Consider the following 5,895-nt stretch of genomic DNA (forward strand, 5'->3'; position numbering starts at 1 on the left):
ATGTTTTGAAGGCCTCTTTTGCTGAAACAGGTAAGTGCAGTTGTATTAGTGTATGTGTGTGTGTGTGTGTGTGTGTGTGTGTGTGTGTGTGTGTGTGTGTGTGTGTGTATGTGTGCATCTGTACATGCGTATGTGTGTGTTTGAATGCTGTAGGTACCTGAGCTGTCTTGTGCAATGGCAGTGTTAAGGAAAGGGCTTTTCTAATTTAAGAATTTAGGTTAGGGTCAGAAGCAGTGACAGGATTAGGGGTAGCAGGTATTACAAAGGTGATTCAGGGGACAAAGAACACAAGCATCATAGGGATTACCAGCCCATGTAGTTCAAGGAGTGACCAACAGTTTTGAATGAGTTTCTTGAGAATCTGAGGAACAATTCCATCATGCAGGATGATTAGGTGGAGAACAAAGAATTATATATTGCTGCAACAGAGGTATTGTGCATTGGAGGTTATTTGAGATGGAAATGATTTACAGCCCCTCAGCACAAAGAATAGAATCAAGGGCTCATATTAAATATAATAACCATTCTTGAGCAAACCCCATTTAGGCATAAATCAAAGTCTGGGGGCAAGATTTAGACAGCAGAAAAGCAGAGTTCCACACAGACAACCAAGAAGTGGTGACATATATGAGCAATGATTTGAGGCCCATGCATAAAAAATGTTTTTGAGAATATTGCTTGATTGATTGTACCTGAAGAATGTTTAGTGATTCCAGTATCATATGATTAAAAATAATTCCTAGGCTTATCTGAGAAAAAGTTTTAGTCATTGAGTGATGGAGGTTACTAAGAAGTGCATAAATAAATCAGTACATTAGCAGCCACTGGACAGGTGGTAAAAGACAAGCTCAAGACTGGTCTTCAACTGAAATAATGGGGCCCAGTGGGTATAAATAATGGGTTAAGTGAAGTTGGCTGATTTAAAATTATGAAACATTGGCAAAATTATCATGCATTAAGTAGAGTGGGAGATGCTACATGAGGCTAGTGGTATGGCAAGCAGTTTAGGATGCCCTTAATAGAACTGGGTTAGGTTACGCATGTTGTTCCCACTCAGTAAGTAAATTAATGGACATATCTCTCAGTATTGACAACCTGGAAGTAGTTGCTGACAACATATTTCTAAGAATATGGATGATAAGCTAGGACAAATTGGTAGTATTGTAAGCCAGCCAAGGCACGGCAAGTCTAGTGTCAGGAAAATTTAGCTAAATAACTAAATATTTTAGTTAGTGTAAAATGTGGACTATAATGAAAGAGAAAAGAAAGTTGAGGGATGCTAAGTAATTCAAGAAAGAAAAAGTTAATAGTTGAATCTGATTGAAGTTGGAAATATACAATCTGAAGAATGTTGCACTTGTCAGCACTTAAGCAATATAGTATGGGAAGAAATAGACAGAGAATTGTTATGGCTAGGTTTGTAAAGGCCCTAGGGCCAATAGCCTAGTACCAGCCTATGAACCTATGAACCTATATATGCAATTGGATAAAGTTTGTATTCTGCCACTTAGCTGATAACAAACTGGTCTACTGGCACTAATTGAAGAGGTGGTTATTTTATGATAGATAGATAAACAAAAGATAAGTTATTAACATACAGTACTATGTTTGCCTTCTCCTCTCCTTTCCACTTTGGTCATTCTACTTTGCTGAAAAGGTTTGCGTAGGAGGTGTAAGGTGAGTAAGAAAGTGATGTCCTGGGGTCAGAAAGGTATGGATGAGGTGTCAGTCAGGATCAGGATGATGGAACAGCTATCAAGGAAGAATGAGTGGACACTGAGGTATAAAACATCAAGTACATGAACAAGTCAACACTATTTTACTGTATTTTCAGTAAAGCAAACAAACCTTACCTTTCAATCCCATAATGAGTAAAAAAAATCCAAGCTCGTGATTTGGGTATGACTGTAGAGTAAGATAGATGGCTCTGGATAATAAGTTAAGTTAATACAGTTGGTTTAAAATTAGGTGAAATTGTGTCATTACAGTGAAGTATGCAGAATGGGAGACACCTCACTAAGCCACTGATCTGGAAATTTTTCAGTAATGCTGCCACTGTGCATTTTGTGGACAAAGATAACAGTGGGATGCTCCATGGGAAATATGAGTGAAGGAAGAAAGTCTCTTACACTAGAGAAGTAAGTCAATGGACATGTCTGTCAACAGTGGCTACCTGAAATTAATCAGAAGATCCCTGTTATTGAGAATACAGATGACTGCTCAGTACAAATTGGTTGAATATGTTCAGTTAGCCCTTGCATGATAAGGCTAGTTTTAGGAAGCTTCAGTCAAAAGTTTAAAGCCTCAGAGCAGGTAAACCATGGACTGTAAGGAACAAGAAAATAAGGATGAAAGATTTTAAACATACTAGTGAAAAAATCTGTTGAAAGTTGACTTAGATTGTACTTGGCAACATATGAGCAAAGTCCATAGACTGTCCTCAGATTTTTAATGAACTTGCCATATTGTAGCACATTATGTTGTGGTTATTTCAGCAATGGTACACTATAGGACAATGCATTTTTTCTAACAAGCCCTCTTCTCCATGAGATAGCATCAGACTCTAGCCAAAAGTATCTCTATACATCAAGATTGAATGGCTGAGAATGACTTGCATACATCAAAGCTTTATGGCTGATGTTGGCTAATATATAGATGTATTATTCCCATGTCAATTACCTTTAGCTATATGGCATTTTGTGTCACAGGGGACCATGCAGGTGCAGATAAGATGCATTCCCGATAAGTGTGAGTGAAGCACATGAGCTGAGAAGATGCATACAAGCTTGGTAGTGTTTAATTTGTCACTCTGGCAACATGCAGTAATGTAAAACTGCACATTTGATTGTGTCGTTCAAGGTCCACTGTCTTCAGTACTGTTATAATATTCTTTTTGTTATAGTCTTTCTGCAGGAAAATTGTCAAATTCAGGGTCTAGTGCCTGAGTGAGGTAACACTTTCTGGTGAATGGATGTTTAATACCAATAGTCATATTAACACAGCTGGTATTAAGATGGTTAACACAATGGCACCATAAATGGATTTTTGATTATATGGGTGTACTTTGCTTGGTCGAAAGCCCAAATACTCGAACATTATTTTTGCAACAAGAAAATAAGGAAAACTGAAATCCCAAACCACGCAGTTTTTCCCAGGGCAAGTAAGCACTTGCCCCCTGTGGACAAATATGCCCTTTTCCCCACTGTAGTCCAATCCTGGAATTGGTATATATAATTTGGGGTATGGGCTGGGGGTGTAGCACCCCTCCTAGGTGGGTTTCAAATACTACGGTGTGTTTTTGTGAAGTTTTGTGCAGATGTGGAAAATAAAATACACTGAATGTGTGTTCAAAGCAGTGGCAGCAGTGGAACACATCCAACTTCAAAAAGTTGTCATTCCAAAGGCAACAGCATCACTGCTTGGAATAATCTGACCCTTCAGTGCACTGACATTGTTATTGGTGGAGTGAAATTTATGTCTACCTGGAACAGTAACAAATATATATGTTTGCTTTCAATGGTTTTATATAATGAGGGTTTCACTCTTTTGATGACTACTGCATGTATGTCTTACACATATCAGTGGACAGACACAGGGGGATAGCATAATACATTCTCAAACTGACTGTTCTTTTCCAGGACTATATAATGGGCAGGCATGATGTGTATGCAAATGTCATTGCTATAAACAAGTTGCTTGTGATTTATTGGAATCTGTACCTGTATATTTGTCTGTGAGCATGAAGAAAACTTAGCACCTATATTAGTAACATGTTGCAAGGACAACAAATGTCCTTATTCATGCTAACCATATGTTCCATGTGTAGGGAGATACATAGTAGCTTACTTTCTAATATCTGCACAGTACACCTACATGCCACTTGTTCTCAACAGTGTACACAATTTTACAGCCCTAATGCAGTATTTGCATCTTGTAAACATATCTTCAGCACTATATGGTGAAAAGACTTAGAACTTCCTTAGCATACCCTAGCTGAACAAATACAGTTGTGTCACTTCTTGATGCACATATCCCTGCTTGGTGGATTCAGCAGTTGTGAAATATCAGGACCTACAGCAAGCACTTCTTAGATTATTTTTTTGATATGACTTAAAGTACCTTTTATCATGGAGTATAGTTAGAATTTCAGAACTTGCACAGAATATATATATATATATATATATATATATATATATATATATATATATATATATATATATATATATACATACACTCTTTTCATATTTGATTGTGGTGCTTATGCCCTTTGCAGTGATGCTTTCCTCACAGCTATGACTCAGTTGTTTCTCCCTTTCTTGCTTTACAGTGGAAGCAAATTACTTAATGGATCAAGACTCTACTATAGTATTGTGATTATCTCTAGTACAGGTGAAAGTTGTGTAGTGTTTGTTGTAGCAACATGTGCAGACTGCACAGAAGTACTTTTTGGTACCCTGTAATATTATTTAAACGGAATCAGTAAAACTAATTTTATGGTTACCAGAAATTATACATGAGGTTTTGCATCAAAGAATATCTACAGTAACTAGCTGGTTGGCCATTGTGCTTTAAATGATCCTTTTTTACTTTCTTTTTGATTCACAAGGAAATTTAAAACCAGTCCTAGGGCACATAGGGATAAAACCCAGACACCCAGATGACCCTCGGCTGAAAAAGATAGAGTTACAGGAAGACCTTTTTTTGGATAGTGGGAGTTGGACGCTGATGCTGGATAACCCATCTAGGATGGGGAAACTTGTAAATCTATACTGGTGCCTCTTAATGGAGGCTAGAAACATCCCCCAGGATGCTCTGTCAGGGACCAGCAGAATGATCACAAAACAGCATTTTGAATTGCAGCTGTAGTTATACCGGACTGACTCATCTGAACGTAGCTGTGCTGGCACAGATGTGCAGCATTCAAATTATGGATCCAAATAATATAGAGGTACTCGCAATCCTGAGAAAGGCCAACATGATGGAATGACACCTCTGACCTCTGATACATTTCAGAAAATGTGATAAGCTCATCAACATCGTTTACTGTGTCATCTGTTAAAACATTAAAGATCTTAGGATCTATAATATCTTGTCAGTGTTATATTCAGGGTTTTGAAGGAGTCTCTGGCCAAAATGCATGATGCTTCGGACATTTTGGTCTATAATGGAATGACATATTACATACCACTCTATAGTCATATTTATGGTCTGCAAATATTGCAAACATTTTTCACAGTCTTGTAGTCTACCATGAAGCTTTCCAGTATGATAACAGGAAGATAATTTAGTCATCAGATAAATAAAGAACAGTGCAGCAGAAAAAGTTCAGCTACAAATATGGCAGCAAATGTAAGACATTATTGTTGAACAAATATTGGGCCGGATTCACGAAGGCTTGCACAGAGTCTTAGAGTAGAGTAAGACTCCATGCAGCCATCATGTCCGATGAGCGATCCAGGAAAAGCCTGCAGGGGCGTGTAAGAGAGCTCCTAAAACGGCTCTTACACGGACAGGGCTGGGATATGCAAATTAGTGAAAGGCATGCAAATGAGGTAGATTTGCGATTCAGGAAACCTGAACCTGTCCGAGTAAGAGCAGTGTTATTTGCAGAAATGTACTCAGTTGACAACTGAGTACCATTCTCCAAATAGCAAAAAGGAGCCGTGACAGCTCCAAATAAAGGTTGCATTCAGTGCAGGAAGCATGCCAATGGCCAAATATATGGCCATGGGAAATGTTTCCTGATGCAATATGAAAATAAAAATATTTTATTTTTTTCGCCGATTTCCGATGTTTAAGTGTAGCGCAGCGCTGTGCAAATGGGCTGCGCTCTGAAATCCAGAATACTAAAAATTAAAACCCACAAATGTGGATTTTATTGAAATTGTTAATGTA

The sequence above is a fragment of the Protopterus annectens genome, chromosome 15.part0, assembly GCF_019279795.1.
Source record: "Protopterus annectens isolate FY-2018-M chromosome 15.part0, PAN1.0, whole genome shotgun sequence".
NCBI lineage: Eukaryota > Metazoa > Chordata > Ceratodontiformes > Protopteridae > Protopterus > Protopterus annectens.